This window comes from Cryptomeria japonica, chromosome 4, assembly GCF_030272615.1.
Source record: "Cryptomeria japonica chromosome 4, Sugi_1.0, whole genome shotgun sequence".
Taxonomy (NCBI): Eukaryota; Viridiplantae; Streptophyta; class Pinopsida; order Cupressales; family Cupressaceae; genus Cryptomeria; species Cryptomeria japonica.
In genome coordinates this window covers 639,793,575-639,809,121 of record NC_081408.1, presented here as the reverse complement: position 1 = coordinate 639,809,121, position 15,547 = coordinate 639,793,575, and positions in this window count along the sequence as shown.

Below are 15,547 nucleotides of genomic sequence, written 5' to 3'. Positions count from 1 at the left end.
AGCAACACAATATGAATGTATATCATAAATCATCATCCATAACACATCACATTTGAATTAGAGAAATCGGTGCCATATATATATATCTCAAAAATGGTCAAAATGTAGAAGGGGTATAATGTCTGTCAAAATACAAAAAAATGATCAAAATACAACAGAGACAAGTCTCTCAGGTATGACTATCTCTTGAACCTGATGGTCTCATAGTAGATGTCCTATTTCCTCGATCTCCCACAGGTGGATCACATTGAGAAGGCCCCATAACACCTCTACTCTCTGTCCCCATCTGACTCTTTGCAGATCAACTCACTGCATAGCTAGGAGCTCTGTGCTCTCTAGGGACTAGCTCCTCATATAACCGCCTATAGTACTTGTCCTCCTTGGCCATGTACCGTATCACCCTTAATGTTTCTCGCATCAAGGCACCACCTATCACTCTCTGCAATCTCTCTGCAAGCTCCTCTGCTCGACCCCGGTGCTCTCTCTTTGTATCCCACTCTGCCATAATCTATGTAATTTGGCACTGCTGTGCTAGCACCTATGCCTGTAGCTACTGCATTGTGACCTATAGGAATCTAATCTATGAGTTTTGTTGATGGATGGGTACCCTAATCTGAATGGGTACCTATTTCATGGTCCTACCCATACCTGTCCCTGTCTGAGGCACTGATGGAGGTAGAACATCCAATATCCTCCTCTGGGAAGGTCACGTATCATCCTCTATGCCCCCCACCACTGCTAACATATAACCTAACTTACTAGTACTACCAACACCAAGGAGAATTCCTCCTCCTCTCCCTCCATCCCCTCCTCATCCTCTATCTCGTCCTCTATCGCTCCCTCCATCACCTCCTCATCCTCTATCTCTCCCAAAACCTCCTCTATCACCTCCTCCACATCTTCCTCCCCCTCCTCCATCACCTCCCCCTCCTCCATCACCTCCTTCATCATCCCCACCTCCCTCTCTGACCTCCTCTCCCTCCTCATCTCTCTGTCTAACTCCCCCTTGCCTCTCTAGCTTCTCATCCTCATCATCATCAAAAGAAGGTAACATCTTTGTTGGATTCGATATATGTGCCACTGCATGTGCCATGAAGTAGGTAGAGAACTACTCGGTCATCCCCACATCAACAACCCCAACTCCATAATCACAGATCTAGCCTACCAATGTCATGTACTCCTCTACTACCACTACTCTGTCCTTTGTGGGCCCCCACTTGGGAACATCCTATCTCTGACGAGCATATAAGCACGCTCCTTATGGTATCCCCTATTGTCTCCCATACTGTCACTACATATAGCTATGCAAAAAGCTCTCAATGATAAAGGGCATCTGCTCAATCAAATATCTAGACATATACGCATAGGCCATCTCTAGCCCATCCTCAGCCCACACCTCACAATCCATATACGGTCTCCAGATGACCATATCAATATCATCCAATGCTCTCCACTAGTGCTCTAGTTTAAATCATATTAGATTTAATATCATGCACCAGTTGAACATTAATATCATCCAATGGTCCCTGCCAGTTTCCAAACAACTAGTATTAGCTTTATAACTACAATTATAACAAAAGATGGGAAAACAGTGAATTTGGACTTTGGTTTAGGCTGCAGGATGACTTGTTGTTTCCCAATAGGAATTGTGGCTTGAGACCAATCCATTTTGATTTCACCACCTAAGTCCCTATAGAAAGTACAACTTAACAACATGCCATAACTAGCTGGGATGTCAGCTATCAGAATTGTCAACTTGATCCTTCTATCTAGGTGAGAAGCAAGAACTACTTGAGCATCCTTAATTTGGCCTAGCAGAGGAATTTGTTTTAAATCCATAGAATAACATCTACCAAAAGTCTTGGTCAATGATAACCCTAATGCTTTGGCTATAGAAGAGGGAATTATATTATCAGATGCACCTGAATCTATAATACAATTATTCAACCTATGACCATTTGTGAATAATGATATATAAAAGGGCTCTAGTTTTGACTCAAGGAGGGGTGTAGAATCATTTGTTTGAAGAGCAGTTATTCTAGGTATCTTTTCACAAACTAAAGGGTGAACCAACTCATTACTACTTGAGGGCAATATGGCATTCACTGACTGTTGTGTTTCATTAGTCCATTGTTCATTATTTCCTTTTACAAATTGTACAAGTTTGTCTAGTTCTTTAGGATTTTGCTTAAGGTACTCAGGAGGTGTGATTTGAATTTGAGAAGATTTGCAAAACTCTATAATATCAAATGAACTTTCTTTTTCAATAGGCTTTAAAAATAAGGGTTCTTGCAATTTTTTATCATTATTATGAAATTTTGGGTCAATCCCTTTACCTTTGAAAGCCACCACAGATGATGAAGAAGCCACCCGAGGTCTCACATTTTGTTGGTTTCTTGTGAGCACAACACATGAAGGATCCTCTAAAGTAACCAAAATCTCACCTCCTCTTTCTGAATCTAACTCTTACTCAAGAAAAAGGATTTCATAGTCGCCAGGTTGCTTTGAAGATTCTTCTTCTTCCCACTCATTTGAGGTATCTTTAAAATTCACCAATCATACATAACCCACCATCTCAGGATAGGAACTACCATCATGTTCATCAATGAGGTGAAATACACACATATTCCCTTTAGTAGGAAGTGCTTCAATTGCTAATCTTTGCTGAGAAGGTGGTAATTACATGGTCTTGTTCCCATAGCCCAAAGACTGGTTTGTATTCCTTCTAGGGACATCTTGATAAGGAGATGGGTATGAGGTATTGGCCTTGGCAAACTATGTTTTAAGAGTAATCACATCATTCATTAGTCACTGGATTATAGGATCAGAAGAAGTTGAAGGTTGAGCACTAGGTGTCTATACTTCCCTTTTCCATTTACCTATTGTGATTAGATCATCTTCTAACTCAACTACAAGGGTTTTATCACCATTTAAATCTGAAACTCTTTGCATGCGGATCAGGAAACCTATTTATGAAGGCATATAATTAATAAAGAAACACTTAAGATTGTCATCTGAGGGCTTTTGATTAGCTAGAATCTTGTGCAAGATCTTATCAAATTTTGCTACAAAGTCCCTCATAGATTCAGGAATTTATTTCTTTAACTGGGCCAATTGAGCCAAGAGGGAATGTTCATCCTCAGCCACTTTGAATCTTTCCTCAAACCTTGTTTTTAGATCTTGCCAAGTTGTTATCACACTATTTGTTAAGTGATAAAACCAATCTGCTGCTACCCCAGTTAGTGTCTGGACAAACAACCTCACAACAACATCCTCATGTTGAACTGCTATTATCCCACAGGCCACATTGAATGCATTCAGGTGTTCATCAATGGTGATTTTTCCATCCCCACTAAATTTTGGCAAGTGATCCCTAGCACCTTTGGGTAAGGGGTTGAGATTTAAACCTAAGTTCAATGGGCCTACAGTAGCCCCCCAAGGATTGTTTTCTACCATTGGAAGTATGATATTGAGTGGAATCGGATTGATTATATTTGGCAAAACAACACCATGCAAGGTCAGAGATTGACAAACTGAGGACACAGGTGATGATGGTGATGGGGAAGGAGGTCTACTTCTTTCCCTTCTTTTAGGTGAGAAAGTGGGTTGGAAATTTAGGTTCTGTAACTCTTGAAAGACAGAATCGAATACCCCTTCCCTTCTTTGGGACCTAATATATCTCCTTTACTCCAGTCTTACAACTAGGCAACCAGTCTTATAATTCGACTCCCCAACAAAGTCGCCAAAAATCTGTTCGTTAACATATTTTTCTCCTTCTTGAAATTTTAACTATTATCTTCTTAAAGAAAAATATGACTCAATTTTACCCTTTAGAAAGAAACAAATATACCAACAGTTGGAAGAATTAATGAAAATTTAATCTTTGCATTAGAGGGCATCTCCTTGTATTATTTACAATGAATTTATTATACAATTGATATGCTAACACTTTTAACCAGAAAGCATTGAAAGGCTCCAACATTTATCCATCCACACAAATAAACACCTTCAAAACTGCAACATAGGAAAATGTCTCAAAGAATATTCAAAAGAGAGATCATAGACTCTGATTTATAACATACTTGTTGTATAAATTCAAAACAAAATAGGGACTCATCAAAAAACTAATGGCTCGATCAACACTCTCTCATGCCTTACAGGGCAAGGGGGATCAAGCAAATAAATACAATACGAGTCATCCAACAACCAATAATAAACATGAACTAAGAGGAAATATAGAGATAACTGATCACCAAGTTATATCGTTATTGTGAATCTCTAAATGCATAGATTCAAAAATAACACAACATTTCATTGATAACCAATCATTGCATCATCCAAACAATTCATATTAGAAACCAAAATTTTATCTGCTGCTATCAAATAACATTTACTTTCACCCAAGTGCAAGAAACCATTTTAAGCAACATAAAAGAAAAATAAATTAACAGCCACTAAAAGGATAACATTTCATTTTCGGATCAGCTAGGCTTCCACCATGGCAGAGGAGGTTACGGGCTTGTCCTTCTTTGCCACAGAACCACACCATTCAAGATGCGCTGCCAAGAATTTTAAGATGACTTGGAAATAGGGTAGACTGATGTGTAGGATCCTCTGCTTCCACACTTCTTTGTCCATATTTACCTTTGTAACTTTCGCCTTGTGAACCTCTAAATGGTCAGAATAGACAATGCACATTGATTCAATCATTGCCACTTTTGAAAAGTCATCAGTGGTCAAGGATTTTGTTGTCTGAATGAACTGGATCCTTTCTTGAAAAATCTTAGTCATGTCTGCAGCTTCTTCGATTACCTTGGCGCCCTCCTTCATGAGTTGAATATCAATACACTTGAGGTCCTTCAGCATTGTGTCAATCAAGTCAGTCAATCCTTTGAGCAACATGGTGGATTCTTCATGGCTCTACATGATGATCGAATTGTGCCATTCCACATTTTTCTTTGACACATACAACACATTGTCATCCAAGTTCTCCACCGATTTCTCAGCCAGGAATTTCACCACTCCATACTTCTAAACATCGTTCATCTATGTGAGGACTGCTACCCACTTCATCATTTCATTTTTTCTAGGTGGTCATTTCCAGTTCAAGCTCTTTACTCACGGTTCCAACATCCTTATAATCTTTAACCAAATTACTAATATAATCTGACCCTTGTTGTATTATTAGGTCTAACCATTTATTAAACATCTCCATCACTACCTTGTTCCTTTTGATAACTCAATGATGAACAATGAGTACCAAACTAGTACTAAGAGGGGGGGTGAATCAGTACAAGCACAAAAACTTTTCCTGAACCGGTTTGACTGCAAACAGTGTACTTGACTGGCAATCACTAGCATAGGTCAGAACCAAATTACTACCGGTTAAGCACAATGAGACTATGAAAGATATAAACTGGAAACACTTATCTTTCCACACAACCTACACCCTCATTTCCATATTATCCTTGTGCATAAATAGGTAATCTGTCATCAAAAATATAATAACTTTCTAGATCAACATGACTCACCACTTGATAGAAAACAACAAAACATCACATGAAATGGACATCACATATGACACACATATTTTTCATGTGGATACCCAACTAGGAAAAACCACGGTGGGGATGAATACCTACAAGCTATTTTCCAACTCTTTAGGAGTCCGCTCTATTAGGAGCCTAGTCTGGTTAAAGACTGTTACAACAAGTTCTATTAGGAACTGATCCTATTAGGGATCACCTGATTAAGGGATAGCTAGAATACCTGGTTAAGGGTTAAACCCTGTTAAAGGTTACCTTGTTAGAGGATTTTATGAACTCAATGGCTTTGAGTCACCTTGTTAAAGGATTTACAGCAAGCTGGTTAAAGCTACCTTGTTAAGGGATTTTCCAACTGTTGAAGTGATTAGAGATCAACAGGTATTACAATGATTTGGTAACAACACTCAATGCCAATGCAGATCCGTTTTAGTTCCTTGCTTTTGCACACTCACTTTGCAGGTATCAATTCTCTTATTTTGGTCTGGCAAGAATCACGTATCTCTGCACTTAGATACACACACAACATTTTCCAACAACTTCAACATGAAAAACAACATCGACCTTATATGAAATAAATAGGTCAGTAGTAGAAACCCTAAACCCTAAACATTTAGGTTAAGCAAATCAGTCGGTTCAATCCTGACCATTCAACACTTTGCATTTGAATACAAAGGTCTTGAATAGATCTCAAGACATTCTCCATCATTTGTTCTTCACCGCTTCTTGGAGGCGATAACCCATCATGCATTCTTCATCGTTTGCAGGGACTTCACACATTCCTGAGGTAGATAGGATCAATCCCCTTCATGCAAGATCCTTCACACGCATGAGGCTGATGTAGCAACATGATCTGATCTCCATTACAATGCCAACTCATCACACAATGCCATCAATTGAATCGCACGGGCTCGAAACACTTCAACCGAAAACCTTGAGGCTGGGACTACCAACTAGTAGTCATACCATATGAAACCTTGATACAAAACATTCCATATACCGGTTCACATTCCAACATACCGGTTCACTTGGACAAACATACCACTTCACTTTTTCACATGTACCGGTTCACATTTCAACATACTGGTTCACTTGGACAGCCATACCACTTCACTTATCACATATACCGGTTCTCTTACAAGTGCTTACTTCAATATACCGGTTCACTTCTTCATCATATTGACATCAATGACAACATAAAATATCATCATGTCAACATACTCTGTGCATATGCCAACACCTTTGAACCTGATCTAGCATTTTCCAGTTTGCTGGTGATTTAGGGTCAAATGACACTAGTATCTGCAATAATGGTTGGGGGTCTAGGTTGTGGATAGCACTGATGTACTCAGCCATCTGTGTGACAACCTGTTTCCATTCTCTTTTATCCTTTTCATCTTTCCAAGTCCTTGAAATTATCCTCTTCATGGAGGATTCTAGATGCTTAACATCTATAGCCCCTGAAGCAACCCCCAAATCTATCTTCTCCATAGTGAAATCCTCCTCCATAGCCTTGTCTATGTCTCTTCTAGGAATGGGTTTGGCAACTTCGGCTCTCTAGTGACCTGTTGTGTCATCCACATCAAGCATTGCTTGTGTTTTGAGCTTTTTTGGCTTTCATGTCTTTCCCAAGAATCTGCTATCCATGTCCTCCATTGGAATTATGACTGACACCACACTCCTCTTTTTTCCAATGGCGGCTTCCAGCCATCTTGGTGCGATTGTAGGTTCCTTAGGTGGCATAGTGGTTCATGCATTTGGTGAAGTAACAATTACCAACGTATTCATGGGATCCTATTGAGTTTCCACTTCTTTATTTGTGTCCATTTTATTGCATCTTAGGCTTTCTTTGATCTTATGAATCCATTGTTTGTTCAATCTCTTCACTGGGGTCCAAGTCTACAATGACTTGTTTCAGAACAGGCTCCCTACTCTTCTTTTTGCTTCTGGACCGAGTTACTCGGGTAGCTGTAAGACTGGATGGTGACCTTTTTTACCTTCTTGGTTGAATTTTCTCTACAATGGGCTTTGAGACACCTGCAACATCAACAACTTCATTAGTGGCAGAAATACAAGATTGAACCACAATGTGTGAGTCAATTCTTGATCCGTGTGAGGATATGTGGGGTCCCTTCTTGAACTTTTGATTCCTCAACCATCTCTCTATTCTCCTAACAAAATTGAAGGTTCTTGTTTGGATAATGTCATATTCCTTTTTGTTCTAGTCAATTTCTGGAATCGGTTTTCTTTCAATCTCGATATCAAACTCAGGATCCAAAACATCCCTCTTTGTATCTTCTGATACACTAGATATATTAATTGGGAGTCTCATGGTAGTTATCTACTGTGAAGTGAATCTAGACCACAGTCTCTTTCTCACTTCATACTCATCCTTCCAGTTCTCCCAATAATCCTCTATCTGAGGTTCATGGCAAAAATGACTGTCTACATTAAGGTTCTCCATTGCATAACCCTTGCTATCAAATTTTTTCCTTGCCACATATGGCTGTAGGTTTGTCCTTTTGAACTCGAGTTCTAGCTTCAAGGCATCTGATACAGACTTGCAACTATAATATCCAAGTTCAATGGGAAATACCACCCTTGACTCACCCTTTCTCCTAATCTTTTATCTATGTAGGCCAACTACTTGCTCACTTCCATAAACACATAGCTATCAAAAGTGTACCTAGGTAGTTTGAATGGTTGTCCTTCAAAGCCACCTACTCATATGTAAGTAAACCGAGGAAATTGGATAAAGAAACTTCCATATATACTAAAAAATTCCATAGCTTCAATCGATATTCTCCTGTTTGCATCACCTTGAAGCTCAAAGGCAAGTCTCCCCACGAAGACTCCATTCCACTTGTCAATCTTCTCAACATGTCTTTATTGTTGCAATAGAGGGTAAAAATTGTAAATCCTGATTCCATCAATTCAAGGTTCATTAGGTAGTCTAGGCCAATCCCTTGTGCATGCTAAAATGTAGAAAAGGTAGGAAGACATATAAAGCCCTATCATCCCCCCAAAATTGCTCAATCCTTCGTGAAGTGTCTGTGCAATTACTTGAGACCAATCCAAAAACCTGTCACTAGATAGAACCACTTGGATGAAAAAGTACATCCAATCCTCCTAGTAGAAGGAATGTGAATTCCCATTTACTCTATTCAAAAGTATAACAATGTCCCACACCTTTGTGATGAAGTGCTCTTTGGTCAGGGGCTTGGGTAACTGTGATCCTCCTTTCTGAATCTTTAAGAGCCAATTTCTAGCAATTATACTCATGTACTTGCTCTTCTTTTTGGAGAATTAGGCATACAAACTCCCAATAGTCCAATCCTCATACTCATCCTTATGCAAAATACCCATTGCCACCATCATCGTTTCTCTATTAATACTAACCAGCTCCTCACCATCGCTGGTTCTATTACATTTGTTCTCAAAGTCATATCTATTCATGCATGCCAACACTAAATCTAGGCACGATGTGACGAGCGGGAACGCAACAACTTCCACAAGACTCTTAAATATCTTTTCCATTAATGAACCAGTCTGAGGATTCTTGGTTCTTTCTAGGAAATCCCCTAAATCTACATGAACTAAGGAGGTGTCTTCCAATTCAGGAAAAATACTCACTAGACACGAGGTCCGACAAAGCTTCAGCAACATTGGCCTCATGTTAACTATCTACCCCCTTAACCAAGAAATTTTAACAACAAGATAGTATCCTACCCCAATAATTTAGAGATTTCCCTTTTCTATACTGATAAAAGCCTCAGAACTCAAAGAAACACAACTTAGGAGAAATCAACTGAACTTACTCATTAACACGATGAAAACTGGAAATTCTTCCAAACAACAGAGTTGGTTTTACCTTCGGTGCCTTGAATTTACTGAAGTATGGTAGCTGTGACCTTCTTAAACATGGAAATAAATTCATACACATTTCCCTCAATCAGACAGATAAATATCTTTAGAGATACACACGCTTTAGCATGATTTACCCAAGCGTGCGAAGTAACAGTGAAATGACACAGACTGACACCTTCTCAATTATTCATCACTTCCACACAAGTAATTTGATGTTCTCATGATTACTTTCCACATAGAGAATTAAATTGCCAAATAATGTAATATTCCTTCTTGTCACACCACTTTTATTTCCACCAAAAAGCTTTAGAGTTAGTTTTGAAAAGGTTCAAGGTTCACATTTAATAGTCCTTTTCTTTTGTCACTCGTTCCCGGTGTTGTTTTGTGTGCCGTCCACTCACTTTTATATTTCTTAAGTGAACTTGAACCTTGAACCGTTTGACAAAAAGGTTCATCGGTTCAATTTCACTTAAGAAATATAACAGTGAGTGGGCGGCACACAAAACAACACCAGGAACGAGTGACAAAAGAAAAGGACTATTAAACGTGAACCTTGAACCTTTTAAACTGCTTGAAATTTGGTTCAAGGTTCAAGGTCGCATATCAACTCAAAACATAAGGACTCATTCTCATCATATAATGATACATTGCCGTGACTCATCAAAAGGCATTTTGAACTTTGAACCTTGAACTTCTTGAAATTTGGTTCAACGGGTTTAAACCTTCAATGACCACAAACAAAAGCACACTTGGTCGCATGACAACAAAGACCAAAAATGACTCTCTTTTAAAACACGCTTTGAACCTTGAACCATTCAAATTTTTTTTAAAGAGTTCAATGGTTCAAGTACGAGGAGAACAAATGACCCGACGAAAGTAAAGGCACAAAAGGCAACCCACGAATTTGAATATTTAAAAGGGAAAATTATGGGTGGACTAACACTCTGGTAGCTAGGATTGAAGCTGTGAGATTATTTCTTGCTTATGCTGCCCATAAGAAATACGAGGTTTATCAGATGGATGTTAAGTGTAAATTTTTGAATGGAGATCTTGAAGAGGATTTTTACATTGAGCAACCTGATGGATTTTCACTTTCAGATGACAAAAACATGGTTTGCAGGTTAAAAAAAGCTTTATATGGATTGAAACAAGCCCCTAGAGCTTGGTATGCTAGATTGGACAAATATCTTTTGAAGCTTAGTTTCACTAAAGGTAATGTTGATAGTAAATTATATTATAAGATCACTGATGATGACATATTGATTGTTGAAGTCTTTGTTGATGATATCATTTTTGGAGGTGAGGATAAGTTATGTATGAAATTCTTTGATAATATGAAGAATGTATTTGAGATGTCTATGATTGGGGAGATAAAAAATTTCTTAGGTTTGCAGATTACTCAGAATGATAGAGGTATTTTCATCTGTCAAACTAAGTATGCTAGAGAGTTGTTGAAGAAATTTGGTATGGAAAATTCTAAACCAGTTGATACCCCTATGGTCACAAGTGAAAAATTGACAAAGAAAGATGTATCAGCTCTGGTAAATCCTACAATGTATAAATCTATGATTGGGGGATTGTTATATTTGACTCAGACTAGACTGGATACAATAAATGCAATTTGTATTATATCAAGATATCAGAGTGATCCTAGAGAGAATCATGAGAGTCCAATGAAAAGGATTTTTCAGGTATTTGCAAGGAAAAACTTGGTATGGTTTGTGGTATCCTATAAATGATGACTTTACACTATGTGCATATATAGATGCTAAATGGGCTAGAGATGTTGATGACTGGAAGAGCACATCCAGTGGAGCTTTCTTTCTTGGAAAGAAACTTGTTGCATGGATTGACAATAAATAGTAACATACTTCTTTATCTACTATTGAAGCTGAGTATGTTGCTGGTGCTACTAATTGTACACAAGTTCTATGGATGAAGCAAATATTGACGGATATAAAGGTATATTGCAATGAACCAGTAGTTATTCATGTGATAACTCTACTACTATTGACACATCAAAGAATCTGGCATTTCATTCTAAGACAAAGCACATTTCTAATAAGTATAATTTTCTAAAGGAGAAGGTGGAAGCAAATAAAGTTAGACTAGTCTATGTGAACACTAAAGAGTAGATTGTAGATATCTTCACTAAACCTTTACCTAAGGAATTATTTGACTACTTCAGAGATAGATTGGGAGTTTCTTCCCCTCTGATAGATACTTGAGTGATGCTGATTGACATTAGTCTGACATGCATTATCAAAACTATCATTCACTCTGGATTGATGTGTTGGTGCTACTACTCAAGGGGAGTAGTCAGCTATGTGGTTTACAGGATTTATGATTTTTCTTTGATGTTTATGTCAGATTTCTAGAATTGATGTCAAAGGGGGAGAGAGATATATGTGAAAAATAGAGCTTAACAGGAATATCATTCACAGGGGGAGTTTGGTCTATTGGTTTAGAACTTCATTGTCATGTCATCTTGGAGAGTTTCTTGGATGTCTTCCATTGGGGGAGACTTGTTTGGCATTTCTTGGAACTCAGATGTTTTTCACATCTAATATTTCCATCAATGCCAAATGGGGAGATTGTTGGAAATTTGGAGGAAATGATTATATGTTTTATTGATGTCGACACTAGTTGTTTTTCTATCTACCAGCTTCCGATAGAGTGTTTGGTCTTTGATGTTTATTTGGAGATTTGTCTCTGGTTTATTCTGGCTATTGGAATTGGTTTGGATTGGTTATTCATGTGTTCCTAATGCGTATCACATTTAGTTGGTTCAGGATTTGATGATCCGGATGCTATCATTTGTTCTAGTAAGCCTTTTGGTTACCAATAACAGTTTTATCGGCAGCGCTTTATTGAAGATATTTTGATGAATCTAATAAGTATTGTTGGTGTGACTTCCAAAAGGTTATCAGGATGCTAATGGTTATCATGTTCATGTTCCCATTGTTCATGCTGTTTGATTTGGCTTATGGTGACGTATTATTGGTTCGGTGTTATTCTGCTAGGTTATGGACAGGGTTATGTAAGATGTTGGTTGATGCTCCTGATGCGTCATCGATTGGATTTATTGTTTGGTTTATGTTGTTTCAGTCTTAGGTCGACTTGGTTTATCATTGGTTTGTAGGATTATGTAACAGATTTATTGTATTATCTTTTAGGTGGTCGAACTAATTGTTTAGGTCTTGGGTTGGTATAAATATGATGTTAGATCTCTTTGTAGATCGTGGCAAGGGATTAAGGTTATGGGATTATCTATGCGTGAATAAAGTTGTTGTTGGTATTTTGGTATGGTTTTGTCATTGATGTCAACAGCTGCAAAACACTTATCAACTCTGGCACTTTGGAGAATCAACAACATTCACCGACAAGCAAGTGACTTATGCACAATCACCGGTATCTGGTACACTGGCAAGATAAAATAATCACCAACACTTGGAAGGGCATGGAAAACACTTGGTTATGTCGAAGACATCATGTGGACACCTTGTCTTGGAGTTTTGTTAATTGGCATATTCGTAATTACATATTTGTTGTTACTGGCAAATAGGTCCAGGTTACACTGGTAGGTTTATCTTTTCCAGATCAGCATGGCATGCTATGGAGATGACTTATTATTTTTGTAAATGCATTGAGCCAACATGTTGAATCGGTTATTGCATCGGATATTGTTTTGTTTGTAAAATGATTTTATTGTAATATATCTTGTAGAGTCGACCTACTAAAATTGGTCCTAGGTTATGGTATAAATGTAAGATCTTATTTGTAAGATCAAGTGTGGAATGCGAAATAAAATTGTATGAAGACATATGCGAGAATGAGAAGAGATATACATGCAAACATCATTTGAAGGTGAAGGAGGGTTTTTGTGAAGACAATCAGAACTACACCGGTACTGAATCCAACATATGAAGATGCTATTTTGAGCAATACAATCTTATTGGATTTAACCATCCAAATGTAGTTAGTGTGACTCCCATTTTGTGTTTGAGCAGTGAGCTCTAGGGGCTTGGCCTTTCTGCATGTGCAGACCCCATTTGTATACAATTACTATCTGCAATAGTATCATCTAATTATGGGTAAGGTTTCCCACCATGGTTTTTCCCCTTACAGGGTTTCCACGTACAAATATTGGTGTTATGTGTTGTGGATGACTTTATCTTTTTGTTTCATGCATTAATCTTTACCGGTATTGCAATTATCTGATTAAACTATCCACTGGTATAACAAACTATTTAACCGGTATTAAGAAGAAAGTTGATTAAGTTGTTTTTGGTTTAATTTCATTTGACAACTGATTCACCCCCCCCCTCTCAGTTGTCTTTGGGACCTAACAATTGGTATTAGAGCCTAGTCCTCTTTTTGTAGAAGTTTAATAGCTTGAGGAAATCCAATGTCTACTAACTATTTCAGGAAGGATAGTCCTAAACTTGATGGAACCAACTATGGCATATGGAAGATCAGAATGGAGACACATCTAAATTTCATTAGAAAGGACATATGGGATGTTACAATGAATGGTTATATTGCTCCTACTCCTGGTCAGCCTAATCCAACTACCTTGGGAAAAGATGAAGAAAATGATTTCAAAGCAAGAGAAGCACTTTTGAGCACATTAACAGATCAATAAATCATGGGACTATCAGATAGGTCTACTACTAAAGCTATTTGGGATCATTTGGAAAGACTGAATGAAGGAGATTTCACAGTCAAAATTGTAAAACTTGAAAGCTTCTAGGTCAGGTATGAACATCTGAAAATGGAAAAGATGAAAGGATTTCTACTTTTATGGAAAGAGTAAATGAGATTGTTTTGGGTATTAAATGTTGTGGAGGAACCGTAAGTGAGGATGAAATTATTTCAAAAGTTTTAAGAGGATTTCCACCAACATATAAAATGAAAGCCACTGCTATAAATGAGTTAAGAACAATGCCTAATACATCAGTAACTAGGGATACATTGATTGCAAAACTTTCAACTTTTAAAATTGAAGAATTTAGTCATGTTGCTACTATAAAGATAGATTTAGCCTCTAAAGCATCTCCATCATCTACACCATCATTTGATAAATCAGATTGGAAAGCCTTTTATGCCAGAGAACTTGAAGAAAGCAGGAAACAAAATGAAGAACTTGAAGAACTTGAAGGAGTATTTGCAAGGAAAATGCCTAAAGATCCAGTTGGAAGTAAGTATGAAGGTAAAGCACCCTTTAAATGTTTTAACTGCAATAAGATTGGTCATATGGCTTCAAGATGCCCTGATAGATATGCTAGACTAAGAGAAGAAGCTAGAATAACATACAAGCCTAACCCTGATTATCAAAGATACAGATTTAAGAAGACTAAAGACAAATCTTGTTACATTGCTAATGAAGGAGTGACTGATGATTCTGATGAGGATCTGACAGACAATGGATGGGTTTTTGTTGCTATAACTGAAGATCAACCAACACCTACTGCTCAACCAGTAGAATAGGCCTTGGCAGCTAAAATTGAAGTAAAGGATGAGTGGATCATTGATTTAGGATGCTCACATCATATGACGGGAGATAAAGGTAAATTCTTGAACTGTCAAGAATACAATGGAGGCTTAGGAAGATTTGGAGATGATAAAACTTGTTTGATCAAAGGTAAGGGTACAATATCTCTTGATGGCAAGCAGAATAATGACAATGTTTACTATGTTGAAGGTTTACAGCATAATCTTTTGAGTGTTGGTCAATTAGCTGAGAAAGGATTTCAGTTACAATTCAAAAATGGAAAATGCAAAATCATGAATAGAACTGGTTTGGAAATTGCAATAGATAATCAGACTAGAGGTAATATCTTTCATTTGAATAATAGTGAAAAGACATGCTTGATTGCACATATTGATGAAATTTGGCTATGGCATAAGAGACTCTGTCATGTAAACTTTGATTGCATAGTGAAAATCAATACTACTAAGGTAGTTAGAGATTTACCTAAAATTGTCAAACCTCATAATACAGTATATAAGGAATGTCAATTTGGAAAACAAGTTAGAGCTAGTTTCAAAAGTATTCCAGAAAAATCCAATAATGCTCTTGATTTAATTCATACTGATTTATGTGGTCTGGATAGAACTAAAAGCTTACAAGGTGA